The 19,874-nt window shown below is 42.4% G+C and overlaps 1 long non-coding RNA gene across 4 annotated transcripts in view; it reads left to right on the forward strand.

The window, feature by feature from the left end:
- LOC147246527 (uncharacterized) overlaps positions 1-19,874 on the forward strand; it is a 326,594-nt gene that overhangs the window by 288,816 nt on the left and 17,904 nt on the right. For all 4 annotated transcript variants that reach the window (XR_015109778.1, XR_015109776.1, XR_015109777.1 and 1 more), the window contains one exon: positions 12,795-12,924. This is a non-coding gene — a long non-coding RNA (uncharacterized LOC147246527). The remainder of the gene's footprint in view (positions 1-12,794; positions 12,925-19,874) is intronic.

Raw genomic sequence — 19,874 nt, forward strand, 5'->3', positions numbered from 1 at the left:
GTTAAAATGAGCTGGTATTGCATTATCCATCTAAGTTAATTTCATCAGGGGCCACCGTGCTTTAGCACACTCTTTAGTCACACACACGCACACACGCGCACACACACATACACTTATTGCTGGAACCACTTACATATTTGCCATTGGACACAATTTGTAAAATTGGGTATAGACATGTTAATTCTGCTGTGTGTATAATAGTTGGTGGCACTGTGGAGACATTTTGCTGTGCATGTGATGCTTTTCTCATCTTTGAGTAAATGGACGAGGTTGATTAGCCGCTGCTCATTATAACCTGCATGGTGGAGAGAGTTAAGCCTGGCAGATCTGGCCTCATTTCCCTTCATGTTCCTGCAAATTAAATGGATCCCATGTAGCACTGAAAGCTCAAAGCTTGGCCTTGGTCTTCATCTGATGAAATGGTACATCTGTTATGGAAAATAGGTTTGAGTTTGTGTGTGTGTGTGTGTGTGTGTGTGTGTGTGTGTGTGTGTGTGTGTGTGTGTGTGTGTGTGTGAGAGAGAGAGAGAGAGAGAGAGAGAGGGGTGAAAGAAGAGGGAGATAGAAATAAAAGGAGTGAAAAAGTTGGTGAATCGATGAGTACGCCCCTCTTCATGTGCGTACAGACAGATATCATAACATAATCTATTCTTCTTCTACTCTACGTGGTGCTCCAGATCATATAGGATCAGTCCTAAGGATAGGGATCCTTCTTTTCTTTCACATTGAAGCATGAACTCTGAGGAGACGATCACCACAGGGGTTCCCTTGGGAGGACACAGTGTTTGAAGATCTGCTCTTGATTGCGGGTGAATGCTGGAACAAAGATCAGGAGGTGGAAAAGGACAAAAAATCAAGGGAAGCAAGGAGTGTTCCTGAGCATCGTGAGATGTTAGGTGCGTCTAAATTTGGTGACTGTGTTCTCTTTTTCCCATCCCGTTTGTGCTGAACGGGCCTTTCGCGGATGCTCAAACCCGCTGCTTTCATTAATGATGAACTTAATGTAGCGCACTAACATCATAAGACTGACAGACATTAATCAGGTGGAGTTTTGAATGCCAGGGGGTAGTGCTGATGTGGAATCACTGACAAGGTCTTTTTCATGTCCTCATTCATAATAAAAGTGGCAGTTGTTGCTGTCAATGTCAGCACTCTCACTTTCTGACTCTTTAAATCATCCTATTACCACATACAGTGTACCATATCGCTGTATTTCAGTCCGGACCACATTCTATTTAGCCCAGGGGGAGGCCAGGTCATACTGTATCTAACAGCAGTATCCACCAAAGATACCTAGTGGTAAAACCATATTAGCTGAAGCTGAAATGAGGTTGCAGAACTGATAAAGATTCGACTCCCACTCTGATTAGAATTGACAGCCTTTGAGAAGGAGAAAAGAAGAAGTTTCCCTTCAGGGTTGTGAAAGCCTGACATGTGTCTCATAATCGCCTTAGATGTTGTCTGTAGAAACAATTTGGAAACAGGTGGATGATTTTAAACATACTCGGTAGGTAATTGGATGTTCTATCCGTCTGTCGCACCTTCAACTAATCAGTTCAACGAATTGGCTTCGAAGCTGAGGCCGGTTGGTGCCAGTTGCTAAAACGTCTTTTCCATTGAGAAAAACCTTCACTGCTTTACTTTGCTAACCTCTTAAAGAGCCGCCAGTCTTGCTCAGGATGAAAGTCTCACTGTTGTCACACTTAAACCAGGCAAACATTTCTTTAATGGATACACATGGGAACACGTGCATAGCTTGAAGCCTGACAACATGGCTTCTCCCGTGATCTTGTGATGTCATGACCCGAGAACCAACTGCTTTGCAAGGTAAAAGAAAGAAGTAAAGGCACAACTTTTGATATACAGTATCAGCAGAGAGGAACATCCCCATACAAGCAACAGTACTCCTTAATCTTCTCATGTAGGTCTCTACCTTTTCTCACTGTTGCCTCTTGTGGTACCAAATGGTATTACAACATGGGATGCATTGTTAGATAGATTTCCCGACAGTACATTACTTGTAGGGTGGCACTGTGGTGCAGTGATTAGCACTGTCGCCTCACAGCAAGAAGGTTACGGGTTCAAGCTCCGGCTGTGTGGAGTCTGCATGTTCTCCCTGTGCCTGCGTTGGTTCTCTCTGGTACTCCTGTTTTCTCCTACAGTCCAAAGACATCAAGAGGATGACTGATACTCTAAATTGACCGTGGGTGTGACTGTGAGTGTGAATGGTTGTCTGTCTCTATGAGTTGGCCCTGTGATGGACTGGTGACCTGTCCAGGGGGAGCCCCGCTTCTCGCCCGAAGGCTGCTGAGATAGGCTCCAGCCCACCCTGCGACCCTTAACAGGATAAGTGGAAAAAAATGGATGGATGGATGGATATTACTTGTGGACATATTTAACTTGTGAATCAACTTCTGTTGATTCATGTAGTTAATTTTTAACCATTTTAAATGAAAATATTTCCATGTAGCAGCTTAACAACAGAGAGACGTTTCAAAATGAAGTCAGTTTTGTATCTCAAGCCTTGACTGACCAGCAAAATATCTACAAGAGCAACTGTCTACACAATATTGTATATTCTTTCATTCCAAAATGCACACACACAGCATGCAAAAACCACGTTTTCACAGCCGTATTCATTAGGCACCAGGAACTGTCTGGATTGAAGTCTATTAGCATTGTACTGAGAAAATACCCACTATGGCTCTCACCTGCTTGCTATGACATCCCCCCCCAGCTCAAAATAGGTCCAGTTCTCCAATTCCCTGATAAACACGCACACGCACGCACGCACGCACGCACACACACACACCACACACACACACATAGTAACCCTCAACTCTAACCCAACAAAGCTAACAGGATGTCTATCTATAAGCACGAATTCCATCATGAATGAATAAACAAATATACACGCACCACACAGACTGTCTTTGCATGCAATGTTCAAATTCTCTCCTTTCAAGCGAGCTACTCAAGTGTTGTTTTTACCCAGATTGATATGAAATGATATAAATTTGTTTTGAAACTGGAGAGGGTTAGTTCCTTCGGAAAATTTGATTGAATGATGGAAGTCAGGGCAGCATCTCTATCTAAATCGTACTTTTATTACATGACAGAGTGGCTGATGTCACTGGTATATGAAGGGAGGAGAGAGAATGAGAGGTAGAGCCTAACAGTGAAACAGCACTGTCTGGCTTATTTATGCTCAACTGTAAGAAGCGAATCAGCAGCAAAAACAAATTAATGCTGGTGGTCTTTTGTGTGTGTGTGTGGTGGGGGGGGGGGGGGGGGGGGGGGGGGGGGGCTTTACTTGCAGAGACAACAGGATATCCACTTTGCTACTGTCGGACCTGCATAAAACCTGCTTATTAACACTTTCAAAACCTCAGTGCAGAATCTAAAATAGGTGTTTTTTTATTGGTCCAGACAGCCAACACAACATATTTGACTTGTGATTCCATACATGCATGTTTTATAAGATATGTTTTATTCAGGTCTTCTTAGCCACCCTTTAAAAACTGCTCAGGGGTGTCCCCAAAATGGTCACGTACTTAAAAGAGCATTGCTGCGGTGCTACCTTTGTGTTTCCTGAACTTCTGCCGATTATATATTTACTTTTTAAGAAAATAACGGTAATGTATCCAAAAAAACACTTCATTCAGAATGGTGTATTTATACTCATAGCAAGCATTATATCATCACAATCCCAAGTTTAAACCAGAATATGGATACTTCTTGCCACTTTGGAGCCGTTTGACAAGATTACAGTAAAACTGGCGAACTGTAGTATCCCTTTGAAGTATTTTAATAGGTGCATAAAAGTAGAAATAAGAGTTTTTTTGACTGGAAACGACAAATATTAACAGTGATCATTCAAGTGCATCAATCAGATATGAAATCCTAACTTCAGTCTAGGCTTTGCTAAACCTTTGCGACACTTTTAAACTAATGAGTTAACAATTCGCTCCGCGTCACCGCTGCTTGCACGATAACAACCGCCACCGTCGATCACTTCTCTTCACTTGCCTGTGCGTGTCTCATCCGGGTGTTTAACAGCGATAGAGCATCAAGCTTCTTGTCTCCAGTCCATAATCATCTAACGCTTTGAATAATCCAAAACGAGTTCGCGTCGGGGAATACATTTTTGTACGATATTCAATTAACTAATGAGAAAGATTGTCTCTTCAATAACTGATGGAGGGTGGTCATTAAAGCCTAATCTAACAGCCACGTTACTCCCTCTCCACCACTGTACCCCTAAAGCTGATCGTTTATAAGTGGAGTTATAGCGTTTCCATCTGTACTGAGATCAGATCGGTGGGTTTTAATTGAAGTGTGGAGAACAATGAAGGAATTATTAACAAACCTCAGTAAGGTTTTTTTTTTTAAATGCACTTAATGATGTATACCCCCCCCCTTTTTTTTTTTTTTGCATATTTATTTGATATTCATGATGTGTCCAAGCACACTGACTTGACATGTGTCTCCATGGTGATAAATTATTGAGAGGACTTTTCAGTCAGGCAGTAGAAAAAGCAGCTCCCCATTAATAATGAACAAGTCTGTGTACTCTTATAATTGTGTTATTTTCCCTAGAAAGTTGCGTACATCAGCCTTCACGTTGTTGTGTGGTGGTTTGGATGTGTGGCCACCAGCCAGCGCTTAGGAACAATGTTCTTTAAACGGGACCGTTTGGCGTGACTTTCCTAACGTTGAAGTCTGATGTATTAAAAGGGCTATTGCTGTTTACTCTTCAACGTAACACACTCTTGTTTTTTGGGTTTTTTTTTGGTTTGTCTTTTCCCTCTTTAATCATTTATTTAAGATAGTTTATACTGCACAGAAAAGCGGGATGGAAAAACAATCTTTTTTTATCGCTGTTTTGAAAATGTGTTCTTTTCTTCCCAACATGATTATCCCCCTTCAATCATATGCCAGCGTCCCTTCGCCCTATTGTGAGACTAAGCCCTAATGTTAAACCCTTGAAATAAGTCTGCTGCTGAAAGACATTGGAACACGGTCTTTATTTTGTCTTTTTTTTTTCTTTCTTTTTGGGGGGGGGGGGGGGGGGGGCAGGATGCACCAACCACCGTGAAATGCCGGTAGTTTCATCAGTCAGAAGTGTAAGCCTGTTTTTGACGAGTCGCTCCAGTGCTGGTTTTCTGTGAGCGGATTGGAGAAGACATGTGTAATGTGTGTGAAAGGATGTCCTGTTGAGTGAGAGCCAGCCTCATCTGTGCCAGCTACCTCTCCCTCTGCCCTCTTACCCCGTCACCCTCTATTCTTTTTTCACTTTTCTGCTCCTCTTTGTCTCACTTTTCTGCTCCTCTTTGTCTCACTTTCCTTCACCCGTGTCTTTCTTTCTCTTGAATGTCTTCCCTTTTTGTGTAACGGGCAAATGTAGCGACTAAAACATCCACTCTTTGCCCAATGTCTCACTCAAGTGCAAACACACACCCACACAATCTGTCTCCCATGCTCTCTCTTTCTCTCTCTCTCTCTCTCTCACTTTCACTCCTTCCATCCTTTTTTCCCTTCTTTTCTCTCATCCTCAGTCAATTATACAGATGTCTAATGCTTTCTCCCTGCTGTAGGGAGCGGACACAGCATCTATCATCCTCGGGGGGGGGGTGGTAGTGATGGAGGGAGGGCAAGGCCCACGCTTTGCTCTGCAGTAGAACACTCATTCCTCTGGGCTGGAAGGACGCCAGTCGACTGGGGATCAAACCTTGGCCCTCGGCCCGGCAGCAGGCTTCCACAGCTCCCCTCCCTTCACCACCAGATCTGGGCCACTTCCATGTGGGCCAGCAGCAGCAGCAGCAGCAGCAGGCAGCGTTTTCACTGGTATCTAATCTGTTGTTTGTTCTTGTGAGTGTGCTGTCGATGAGCAGAGAGGGGGAGGAAAGAAAGGGGAGAAACACGCCGGTATCAGAAATACCAGCAGAGCCTCTGTGGCCTAAAGGTGATGTTTGCCAATCAGATCTCAGGGGGATCGCATCAGAGGGAGACCACATATAGGACCTAGCCTTTGTAGAGGTATGCAGTTCTGTCAATAGTTTCTGTTAGCCTCTCACTTCTCTCTGAATTGTTTAGAAAGGTAGTTTAACTACAATCTGATCACACGGTAACACCTGAAACGGCCACGACCTCTTCACACCAGATGACTTGGTAGCGGCGGCAGCGTATCTACCAGCACCATGGAAACAATGCCAAACAGATTAGCATCCACTCAGGTAGAGGCAGGAACTCCCAGATTCACCCATGCCATGGTAACCGGGTGATATTAAATATTGTAGTTCAGAAAAAAATCAAAGACAGCAGCTTCACAAAAGGAAATTCTTTGTGAGGGGGGGGGGGTACAGTTTTATGACATGTCAATGAAGTTAAGGCGTTGTTACCTTCGGCAGAAAAAAACTTCCGAATTATCGTCGGTTAGGGTAAAGCTGTGAAACGGGACTAAAACAAATGTCTCCTGCTAAAAAGTCTGGTGTTTGTTAGTACCAACCACCGCTCCATCCTGCCCCCTACTCTGCAGTACAACTACAATCACAAAAATAAAAAACACTCAGCAGAATCCCAGAGGGACCGATTTAATCAAATTGTTGAAAATGAAAGATGCGATTGCAACAAAGAACCTAAACTTTTTACTAACTAGTTGTTTCATTTATGGCCGTATGTCAGTGGCGCAGAGATCTGAGCATTTCCGGTGAAATTCAAAGTTACAGAGGAAGACAAGGAAGCGCTTTTTGAGACGCAAGCTGCCGTGGTAACTTCATTTCTTTATATCCAGCAATCTGTACATAGAAATGAAGCTGCTGGTTTTATCTGTTGGCATGAACTTCCTCGAAAAACAAAAGTTCATAAAAGTTGCCTTTGGAATAATAAAAACCAAGCAGAGAGAAAGAGAGAGATGAAAAGTAAGAAAACACATTTGCTTCGTACAGTGTCACTTCCAGTCTTCTATCTAAAAACAAACAGATGATTCTATTGTTCAACAGATACAGATAATGACGTCTCTGCAGAACCCCCACCACCACCACCACCACCACGGCCGCCGCCTTCCCACTGCAAAGAAGCTGAGATAGAGAGAATTGCGGGGTTAGTTCAGGCCAGCTGACAGGAGAAAAGAGCTTTTTGTCTAACAACATTCATTTACTTTGCTGAAAACCAGAAATACTGCAGACAAGTGATATGTGAATAAAAGAATCTCACCTCGTCAATATCTCAGCCAAGTCACAGGAGGTACGTGAGGTAAAGGGGAGTTCAAAATGGAAACAGACTCAATATTTCATTACTTTGCAGATACTTTTTTTTTTTTTGCCTGGGTTAGTAAAATTCGCAGACTTGAAATGCAAGCATTCAGAGAGGCTATCACTCAGGAGCAAGTTTCTTTCATTTAGAGCACCTGGGGGCCTCTGGGGGGACCGGGGATGTTGAAATTGTGTAGAATACCGTGGTTTCAGATCCAGTGGGGATAAAGTTTTTTGAATGTAAATGTTGTGGCATAAAATGAGGTGTTGGAGATACTATATACTGTATATACTGTATATGCAGTATATATATATATATATATATATATATATATATATATATATATATATATATACATATATATATATATATATATATATATATACATATATATATATATATATATGTAATGTGTCGCATTCATCAGCAAAGGTTATTAATACGCTGAGTCATTGGTTCTCATCTGAGGGGGCTAGGGGGTGGGGGTTGAGGAAAAAGTCATTATCACGTATTCGTGTTTTAGAGGACATTTTATTTCCCAAGATGCAGTGCAATTTCAGTAGTAGCATAGTGTTGTTGCTAGATCGCTAAATAGATTAAACCTGGGTTTTAGTGAATTAAGGCGGGTGAGTCTGTCGAAAAAAAGGGGGCTGGTTTTGTTCTGTCTCTGGTCCAGGCTGTGCTATTTTCCCTGAATAAATGTCAAAATTTGGGCTGCAACTTTTCTTGAAGGAAAAAACTTTTTAAAAAAAACACACACACACAAAAAAACCAAGTGAGTCCAGAGGCTAAACCGGCTGAGAGCCACAGTTCTAAATCATCAATTAAGCAAATTCAACTGTTTGCCAACCCAACAGTGTAAAAGCCTTCATTATATCTCTTTCTACTTCAGTAAACTGTGACTCTGATTTACTTTGTAGTCTACATTCCAAAAGGTTAAAGGGTTAACAAGTGAAACTGGATGCTGTGTCCGTGTGGGTGAATATCGGAGTGTGTAATCAATACACACATGCAGTTACTATGGTTTGTTGCGAACACTTCCTGCCTCAGGCTGGGTAAGAAATGCACAACTACACAGTGTAAAGGTGGGGAGGGCTTTATGGCGATGTGTGATAGTGAGCGAGAGTGAGCTGGAGGTGGAAATTAAAAAAAAAAAAAGATCCTGGCATCCCAGTAGTTCAGGTAACCTCTGTCTACATGCACTCAGGCCGTGTGTGTGTGTGTGTGTGTGCGTGTGCGTGTGTGTGTGTGTGTGTGTGTGTGTGTGTGTGTGCTCACAGCCATTGCAACTGCACTGAAGTGTAAGAGAGGAGGTGGGGGGGGTGAAGACGGCAATTCCCAGCTGCCAGCCTGACCTGTAGGTTAGCTGCTGTACTTCTGCCTGACCAGCTGTAAAATTAGGAGCAAACAAGGTGCTCTTTAAAAACAAGGGCTAGCATCCAAAGCGGTGTCTCTCCAGGGTGAATAATTTATATTAAAAACATCACTCAGAAAAGCACTAAAAATATGCCCAAGGCTCTGAAGACCCAATGATGTGCCAAAGCTGAGGACGGCTTGTATAAAAGGCGTTGATTGTGGTGAGTAAAACCTGAATACTCAACACAGTTTGTAAATGTAGATCATGAGAAATGATCCGCCTGGAGTTAAAGCCAGCGCTCCTGCTCTACAAACCCTCTGCTGCCTGTGTTCTATTCTTCTGTACCATGTGAGATTGGATATATTCTCAGAGAAGATTTCAGCGCTTCAAGTAACTCAATAGATCACCCCTCCTTTTCTTTTCTTTTTTTTTTTTTTTTTAGTAAAAGAGCGTTCCTTATCAATCTCATTTTCAACACGTGCTATTGGCTTTGCGGTGAGCCCAAGAAAATAAAGCGCTTCATATTTCCCCTCTCTCTCTCTCTCTCTGTACTGTACTTGGAGTAATAGCAGACGGAGGGTGAAAACGTTGATCTGCACAACAATCCCTCTTTGTGTATAAAACAGCTTTATACGCGCAAATGGATGAGACAAATGTTCAGAGCGCAATTGTAGTGAGATAATGGCGCTTTGGCGAGTCCAAATATGAATCACACATAAAGGCGGCGGCGGCGGCGGCTGCGGATACACCGCGACGATCGCTTCTGGTTAGAGGACATGAGTTACTGTTGTACTTTCCAAATGCTATATGAAGCTTTCAGTGCCCCAGTAAAATAGGTCAATAGATTGTGTGTGCGTCTAATCTCTGATCAGATGGTGTTCTCATCCAGGGCTATTAATGTGCTGATCCACTAATTGGGTGAGCTTGCTCTCTTAATGCAATGGCCTTCTAAATGTGTCCGTCCCAGTAATTTAATAATGGCCATTTCATGCTACTCTGACTTTTCAAACAGCTTGCTCGGGGCAGCTACAGGGACTTGTTATTGATTGAAACTCCTAGGCCAACTGGGCTGTGGGTGAGAGAGGCTGATCAGTCTGCTTCCCAGAGTCCAGACGCAACCACACACACACACACACACACACGCTGCCCCACCCTCCTCCTCCTCCTTTTCTCGCCACATATAAACACACATCGGAACAAGTGCATACATAAACGCTCTCATTTCACTGAGATACGCAGGGATGGATCATTGGGCTGAAGAGGAGCGCTTTTAAATAGAAAAAAATGTAAAATCTAGAGAGGAAAAAAAAAAAGTCGCACGAGTCTGAAACAAAGACGCGGGACCTCTAAGGCTATCTCATTCCTGCTACCTCCAAGTGCAGCTCTGTGTACAGTCACTGTGTCTGAGGAGTAATGAGGAGAGGGCCGAGAAGGAGAGATAAGAGGAAGAGTGATGGGGGGGGGGGGGTCGGGCTGCTGCGTAGCTGGCAGCCCTTATGGACCGCACAAACACACACACACACACAAACACACACACTCTCGTCTGACAGGCTGTCCAGGACATAGTTTGTTTTCACAAGGTGATAAATAATTTGGCCTGCACTGACATGGATTAATGTGGCCCTTGGCCCCTTTTCCTCCCTCTGCGTTTGGTCACATGACATGTTTGGCCCCTAACACAGGCTATTGCTTCATGGCTAAAATGCATAAAATACTCATCAAACTTTCAAAGCCGGACACCAAGAAGGGAGGCTTCAAGTACTGAGAGGCTATCATAGAACTTCAGCATGCTTCTATATATTTAGAACAGTGCCCTGGACTAATCTCGGGGAAGCATTCCAAATAATTTTGTAGCTCACAGTGAAATGTTTTCTACTCCAATTAGAAACACTTTGAATATTAGTTTGTTTATTTCAAAGAAACATAATAACTAGAGCAGAAAAATAATTAAAAACCCTAAATAGAAGTGCTTAATATCACATTAGTACTTTCCAGTAGTTGTAATTTTTAGTAAAAACATACATTTCAATGTTCTGATTCATACATGCCCAAAATACACACTACCACAATGATTGTACCGCAATGTCAGACAGAAAACATAAGAAAACCCGAAGTTTCCTGAAGTAATCTGAGAATCCCGAAGCCTCGACATACAAAGTTGTTTGGAAAAACATCACCGACACCGTGTTTTTAGCCTCACTGCAAACATGGCGTCACCACCGGGAGCTCCAGGCTACAGGGAGCAGGGACGCTGAAAACATGGCGGCGGATGATGTTTGTCTAAACAGCTTTGCACCATGAGGCTTCAGGACACTTGGATTACTAAATAAAAAACCCCCAAAAAACCTTTCACCTGACATTCCATCATCATGAGGGTGTTTAGATGGTGACTTAACTTTCATTTTTGGGTGAATTATCCCTTGAAACATTCGCTGCATTGGCATCATAGCGGTGGAGGGGTGATGACGGTTAGGGTGACTTGTGCTGGGAATCTTAATCATCCTGAGTAATTCTAAGTAATTGAACACTCCGTGGCTAAAATGGTTTTTTTTTTAATCTGTGTTACAAATTTTGGCTCTTTTGGCCTAATTTGTAGAAAGTTCTATCTTACTTTAGGGCAAACAATGACAACTACTTCAGAACACACACACACACACACACACACACACACACACACACACTCATCCCCATCCTGAACAAAGTATATTATACCACTCAGCAAATTAAAAGGGGTTTTCTCATCTTCTCTCCATTTTTTTTGTCTTCACCGGAGTGTTTCTTTTCAAACTACATTATTAGAGGCTCTTTAAAATATCTAAGATGTTTCTTGTTTCAATAATTAAACAGTGTACAGCTAAGGGCTCTCGTTCTAACTCTTAATGTGCATGCCCTATGGCCTTTATCTTTGATCTTTCATGCTACTCTGAGTGCTTTTGCATAATTTGAGCTATAACGAGAAACACTTGAGCTGCCTTATCCTTCCTCCTGTTCTCTCTCTCTCTCTCTCTCTCTCTGTCTCTCTCTCTCTGTTTAGCTCTTTCGTGCATTTAAGTGGAGGACGTTCTGATGCATTGAGCTCATGTATGATGCACAGTGGCAGACTGGAACACTGACGCGGCATGTACAGTACATAAGTTGTCATCTTTGCATACTTGAGTGGCTTGAGCGGGAAGGTGTCTGGCTCGGTCGCTGATGACAGTTTATTCAATTGTATGTGTGTTTGTAGTTCCGGGGCAGGAGGAGAGGCGGTGTCTGGGGTTCTCGTCCAGACTCAGATGGCCTCCGTCATGCTCAATCCAAGCCCTGGAAGGGTCACAGCTTCCATATCTCTCTCTTCAGATTCAAAGGACTAAGATACGATTTGTTCAGAACGCAACAACAAGCGAGGGAAAGACCTGAAGCTGAGACGAGAGGGATTCCTCATAAAACATTTAAAGACACAAGGAACTTTTACTACAGTTTCACTATTCATTTGCAGAATTCAAAGATGGAAGGAAATGAGGCCTGCTGTAGCTTGCAGTCCTGTCAAAACGGAGTTGACGTATTCACGTAGTTTCCCTGCATGATAGAGGCCTCGTGCCAGAGACTATGAGCCCATTGACCTTTAAGTTCGATGTGTAAAAATAATACTTATTTATGTTTGCATGTGCGATCAGACAACTACTAAACTATTCAGTCACCTGGTATTAAAATTCATCCAAGTGGTGAGTCTCAGAACCAAGTGCACACACTCGACAAGACCTGAACGCGTCCTGAGAGCCGATCACTCAGACCACATTCGGAGGTGGACTGGGCCGCGTGGGGTGTCTTGCAGTGGAGTGTAAACAGATGCATCCTGGGCCACATTTTAATGGCCATCACTTGAGCCGAAATACAAACGGATACATGCATGAACACCGGCCCATTATTGCAACCCCTGATTGCGTGTAAAGAGATATAGATATGATTATTATGACTATTATTATAGCTACATCATACATTTGAAGGTTTAGTTTGTTAGGAAGATGCTGAGGACCAGGCTCCGTCTGTAACACTCAATGGTTTTGTTTTTGTGTAACTTTTAATTCCTGCTGATGAACACGGGGGAAGCCAGCTGTGTGGCTTTGTTTCTCATGAAGAGCGAATGTACCTTGCCCATCAACTGATCTCTCTCTCTCTCTCTCTCTCTCTCTCTCTCTCACAGGAGACACATTAATAAGAACACACTCAGCAGAGCCATCCACTTTTTGATTGGATCTCATCAAAACGTCTTTCCAATTCCAGGTGTGTACGGTGACACATCTTTCACCGATTCTCTCCAAGAGTCACGACTGGTAAGCAGCGGCGATGATGCAATACACTCGACCTGTGGCTTTTTATAACACCTATAAGGTCACTCACATATTAGTTCGTTACAAGCGCAACTGTAAACCTTCAGTTGTGTCAGAGCAGCCCTCACAGATGGAATCCGAATTCATTTACTTCCTATTGAGGCACACGTATTGAAAGAGAACTTCAAGGGGCTTCGCAATGCAAGACAAAGTGGTACATGAGGTCACGTGTTTTTATAACCTTTATTTCAGTTCATTTCTTTGGTTACCTGTCAGAAAAGTGTCGTCTTATTCTCTCCACTCTTTCATCTAGATCTTTCATTTTTGAAATAATCAAATATAACATAATAATAGCTGATGGACCTGAGTTAAAGAATTTTTCTCAACAATTTGTAGCTTCGTGGAACATGTCCGTCGTGTTTTGCTTACTGACGGTGTTTTTACTACGGCATCTATTTGCTTTCTAACACACATTTTCTGAAGTATATGTTGTGATTTGGACTCGAGCCATTAGATATCATTGTTCCACGACTTTTTCTCCTTTGTCTCTCTGTCCTTCTTTCTCTCACTTCTCTCAGTCTCTATACATCGACTAGGATCTGGCTGAATCGTGGAACAGCAGTCACACACACACATCAGACCAAAGCACTGGCGATGGCGGATTAGTCTGTTGAATTATTCAGAGGCAAATTCCCCATTGAAATGTGTAAAAGGTCCCTTGCTGGGTTTAAAAACAGAGAGTACAGTTGGAACCGACAACAAAAGGTTCAACTTCAAATAAAAGGCCCCCATCACTTTATACCTCATTTGCATTTCAAGTTATTCATTTTTTACATTAGACTTTTGCTCTGACTTTATGACCAAAAAAAACCCCAAAACAACAACAACTAATGAGGTTTAAAAAGAACTGATTTACTGAAAATCTTCTGTTGTTGACTAGTAAGACATACAAACTAATTAACCAAATGTGCAAGATGTGCAAGACTTGCCATGTTTCCTGGTGTGATGTAACACCGAGCCAATATTCCTTTAATAATCGTAGGCTTGGACAAGTGTTCATTCAGCACAACAAAGCAGGAGGAAAACACATTGTCCACAATATTGTTAATGTGAGTGAATAGAACAGTAGGAAGTGAGACAAGTTTGGCAGCGATCTCAACAGTAAAGCACTTTCTTCATCTTTTTTTGTTAGCTGTTTGTTGGTTGTATCGAAAATTTACTGTATTTTGAGTTCTCTGAAGGCTTCTTCATTATAGGTGTAAGGGACAAATCATCAGTGACGGAAGTGTAGTTTAAAAAAAAAAGTAGCGCTCTGCTTCTGATCGGACCTCAGCCACGTGAACCTGAACGCCACACTTATCCGTCTACCGCCGTTAACTTTTTTTTTTTCCTGCACTTTAACCATCAAAGGAAGAAGTGCAGCACAATTAGATCAAGTAGGGAGGAAGCAATCATATCCCAAAGTGTTTTGTTCAAAGTAACACAGTCATGCTCGTAAAAAGATACAAATGCGCCTTGTTATTAAAGCTATTACAGTGGTAATTTGTAATCTTGACTTTTATCTCCAAATTCTGATTTATCATTAAACTATTTTTATCTCATCTTAACTTTTTATCTTTCAATATTGACCTTTTATGTCATAATCAAGACTGACTCTACAATGTTGGCTTTTTTTTTTTTTTTACTCATAATGTAACTTTTATGGGATTATTGTGACTTTTGATCTCAAAATTTTGACATTGAAGCTCATGATTATGACAGCCTCTCCTAATATTGACTTTTCATCTCATCCCGATGAACTTTTTTCCTCGTAATTTGGAACGTAATCGTGACTTTATCTGGTAATTGGACTGTTTTCTCCGAAAGTTGGCTTTTTATCATCTTGTGTGGCTTTTTATCTCATGACTACAGTTTGTTTTCATCTCTTATTTTTGATTTTCATCGTTAGTGCTTTTTTTCCTGACAGAAACGGGCTTCCTTAAAAACCTGTATCACTTTTTATGGAGGTGTGGCTTTTTTTTTTAATTATTTTTTTGCCTTCCGACTTACTAAATTGTCCTTTGCATTGCAGGGATTAGAGAGGTAATATTTAAATAAGAGTGAGCACCTTATAGGAGCAGCAGTGCTGTAAATAATTGACGCTGAACACTTGATTTTGGAGATGGAGCGTCTGCTAGAGGCTTTATCCTCCATTATGAAAGGACATAATGGACACGTATCCCCATAGGAGAACTAAATCCACTAGACCAACAACATCACACAGCTATAGTATGAAAATCTCAGTCCTCAGGAGAACTGTGGGAGCACGCGCGCGCGCGTGTGTGTGTGTGTGTGTGTGTGTGTGTGTGTGTGTGTGTGTGTGTGTGTGTGTGTGTGCGTGCGTGTCTAGAAGTGTACAAGGTTGTGTACCTTGATGAGAGAGAAGAAATGGATGGAGAACTTCAAAGCAAACAGAATGAGTAATGCTATTTATGTGTAGCTTCACCGCTGAGCTCTCCTTAAAACACCTGCCCTATACTGTTTTCTCTCTGATAACCCAGACAGATAAATAAACACATTTCTAGGCATGTATATAAAGACAAGCTGAACTTAAGTGAGGGGCTCCTCAGGTGCCTCCTGTATACTTTAAAGACCACACGGGGCCGTGTGAGCAGATCTAGGCAATATGTTCCTACTATATGTTCTATTATGCCTTAGGAATGGCAGACATTGCAAATCATTTGTTAGCATGAAAACATGGGGGGGGGGGGGGGTGGTAAATACGGACTTGTCGAGCAGCGGCCACACCATCAAAGCATCACACTCTGATGCCAGTGGTGGAGTTCAATAAGATGGAGAGATGAAAGCTAATGAAAGGCAAACATGAGAAGGTGTTGGCGGGGAAACGGGGAGGAGGTATGGAAGGAGACAGGGAGGAAGGCTGAGCAGGAGGAGGAGGAGGAGGAGGGCGCATGTGAGCATGGAAGGAATACAGACGATGTGAGATGTTGTCTGGTGTGGTCTAATCAAGCCAAAGGATATAACAGTAGTCAATAGAGAGACATGAAAGGGGGAGATCGCAGTATGGAGGCTGTGTGGTCTCAAGCAGGACTTGGTGCATCTTTGTGTTGGTTAGAAGGTGCTTGCATGTGTGCGAGGATCAGTAAAGAAAAAGGATTTTCCACTGAGTTTGTGTGTTTACGCCAAACCACTCCATTCATTTCAGTCCAGTAGCAGTAAATATGTTGTCAGGAACATGTGCCCACTGTATTGGCTGTGACACGTTCTCGGTGCTTCCTGCAGAGTCCCATGTGTACAGTACATTATGTTCCAATCAAGCCACTTCAGATCATACCTATCCACTGTACTGCCGTGACTATGTTTGCAAATCAGCCAGACGTAAGGGAACACACTGAAAGAACAAACGTATATCAGCGGTTTGATAAGCATATCGCCATTACACATCTCATGTCTGCTACTGGAGGTAGGGGTGCTGTGTAATCTTAAACCAGCAGAGTAGCACGAGTCATGCGCTGCTATTGATATGACGTGTTATCGGGAATGAACGACGTGTGTATGTCAATTTAGGCCGAGCAAATGGCGCAAAACCTACATAGAAAACACACAAATTAGCAATTTCACTCTCTGTTCGGTGTATCCTAAAGGCTAACAGGTACACTTTTGAGGGACATTTGTTACCTGCAAACCAAGTATTGGTATGTCAAGAGACCAGAAATACACTGACAGAAAGGGTCCAAAATGAACTGAACGACAAGTATTTGTACCCTTTTAGGAAAACCTCGATTTAAGAGAGTGCAGATTTCATAGATTTCATAGATATACTGTATGTGACATGATCACAACCTCGGACTGTCATATTACACGGTAGTGAGACGTCACCTGTTTAGGCAGCACCACAGATGAAAACAGAGCCAATAGAATCTCAGGATTCTATTGTGGTGGAGAAAAGGAACCATTTTCGGATCCTTTTTTGGACACGTGAACACTCAAATCCAAGAATACAGCGCTCTGATTGGCGATGAGGGTTGATTTGTGCTTGAGAAAACTTTTTTATTCACTGACAGCTTCTTGGAATTATAATTTGGGGCTTTTCTTCCTGACATATCAGTACAGCTAAGGTCTGGTTTAAAGACGAAAGCACTTAGGTATTTTGAGTTTTTGTTTACGCACTTCTCAAATATGATGATGTTTATGTGATACATAATACGGTAACATAAGTTAAAACATCTGTCTTTTGATCGGAATGTAATTTTGTCGTTGCTTTATCTTATTTATCAACTGTACGTCCACTCGTGTAAATACAACGAAAATGAACTGAACCGAACAGAACTGATGAGGAGTGGCATGGCATTGTTGGACATAAAAAGAACAACAACAACAAAAAGAAAATGAAAAATAGCGTTGGTTTCTGGTGCCGAAACATAATTTGAACACGTCAAAGGGGCCGAAGAATATGAATGATATTTGTCTTGTGAGCCTGTGTAAATGTGGGCAACACTCTAGTAATCTGCTGATTGTGTAGAAACCACGACGGGGAGGGGAGTTAAAGGCAACATCTGTAGAGAAACAATGATGTCTTTTTTTTTTTTCCCTTTCAGGTGCTCTCCTGCTTTATATTCCTTAGTCTTACACTTGGAGGAGCTTTATGCTAATTTTCACATTCCACCGTTGACCCTTTGACGTTCACTGGCACCGGCTTGGTAATTGCTTGTCACAGAGAGGAACATTTTAGAGTTCAAAGATGACTCGGCATTGCCCGGCTTTAGATTTGATGATTCCAATACTGACAAACTTTTAATTCAAATATGTTTGAATTGAAATGTTTGTAGCAGAGTTTAACTGGGTTGGGTCGGTTAGCGGTGTAAAATTGACGCTGTGAGTCCCTGTGAGTCATAGCACCGGCGTCCCCTAATTGAGGAGATCAGATCATCTCTGTGTATTAATGTATAACTAATTACCTGACTGGAGGTATTACTGCTACACGTTTGCAGGTAAACTATACCGCCGGGGGTCAGAGCCTCTGCAGTCATTACTACAATAATGAAGTTATGCTTTTCTCTTTCTCTTTTTTTTTGTCTTCTCCTTGATCTCACATCTGTCTTTTCAGGAGCTCGGTAAGTAGATTTCTAGCTTCATATACGTATACATATAACTTTTTATGCACAGTCCTACCTTTTTTTCTCTCTACACCAAAATGGTCATAAAACCGGTGCTCAGCTAATGGTGCATTTTGACGTAAAATGCACAAACACTTGGCAATTCTCTCCCCAGTTGGTGTTGTGTACTTGCTTTATGAGTGATGATGGCGAACAAGGAGGTCACATTGTGGGAAAAAAAAAAGGCACAAGATTGTCAACAAGGCAGCTACATCATTTATAGACAATGACAAGCCTATGACATCATTTACACAGCAGTAACAGTTATTAGACTAAATGTTCATGGCAACACAGATTGCCTATTAACAGAAGAATGGTGTGCTTTACTGGGATGTTGCAGTGAGTGTGTGAGCATTTGTGAGTTTGTTGGCTTCAGGCCAGGGAACCTGCTATTTGGGATGCTTCTCTTATTCTCTTCCCCCTCTCTCTCTTGCTCTCTCTCTCTCTCTCTCTCTCAACCACCAGGCATTTGGAAAGTGGAGTACTTTTACACATAGTTAAATCCTGAACAGTCTGAAACTCAGCCTGCAGGCAGTCAGGCTCTCACATCAGTGGATCAGGGTAACACGACTGCCATCTGCTGGTCATGCAAGGCAGTGCAGCTTATGCACACGCAGGAAGAGCAGTTGGGACAAGGGGGGAACTCACTTATTCAAATTGAAAGTCACTATTGCTGGTACTGAACCCTTTAGGCTAATTAGTCAAATACTAGCAGTCAAAAAATATGTATCACAAAGCTTAAAAACACAGTGGGTTATTTTCACCTTAAAAAGAGAATCAATTGTATATGCATCGTTATATATTCCCTAGTGTGTCTTCTTTCTTTAATGTTTTTAAGAATATTTGTCCTCTTATAATCAGCATTGTGAGCACATCTGAGTCGCGACTCTCCGCAGTAAAAGGCAGATCGTGCCTGTCTTTTAATTCATCATTACCACAAGAAAAACGAAAGAAAAAGTTCCTCCACTGTTCTAAAACAAAACGGCTGTCCACCCATAGGTACAAAAGCCCCTGTGCAGAGGCTAGATGTTCCTCTTAGCTGAATATGCAACACCCCTCCAGGATTGTTCAAAACCACTGGACCAAAAATGAGTCTTTGCCCTCTTCACCACTGAAAAAAAACACACACACAAAAAACAGCCAGCATCTTTGCCTCTTTGCTATTCCTCATTTCAGACAAACCAAAGGAAGGGAGGAGACTGAGAGGAGGGAGAGAGAAAGAGAGAGAGCAATAGAGAGAAAGAATTGGGTAGAGACGAGGGAGGTGGGTGGGGTGCAGCTCCCGGGACCCTCATTTACCCTGTCAGCCCTCCTAGCAGGGGATAGTGTTCAGGATCTATTGATCACAACTCAGTGGAGCAGTAATCCTACAGACTTGATTGATTCCGACTAGTGCTTAGGCCTCACTGCACTGCCCAATCCTCCCTCTATACTTTCTCTGCCCCTGTACTTCTCCCCCCATCCCTCCTTTTCCTCCCCTCCACCTCTCATAAAGCATTGATATGCATGACGGCCATGGGGCCCCATGAAGGAGGGATACGGGGAGGATTGGCGTGGCAGGAGTTGGGGGGCATTAAGTGTGTGTACACTGCAACAGGAAATAGCCAGTGAGGTGACGGGTGCCTTGACACAAGATGAGGCCCTGAGGTGTTGGTGAGCCTCACCCCGGATCAGCCTCTTGCTTTTTGTCTCCCCAAAACTGATGAGTCATCAACTTTACACTTGTTCTTTTCTGTCTAAAACTTGGGTGAGGAAGAACCAGGGGACTATTGGTACTCACTGCATCACACATTCACC

The sequence above is a fragment of the Aulostomus chinensis genome, chromosome 17 (genome assembly GCF_037954235.1).
Source record: "Aulostomus chinensis isolate RoL2024-O1b breed Wild chromosome 17, RoL_Achi_v1.0, whole genome shotgun sequence".
In the NCBI taxonomy this organism is placed as follows: Eukaryota; Metazoa; Chordata; class Actinopteri; order Syngnathiformes; family Aulostomidae; genus Aulostomus; species Aulostomus chinensis.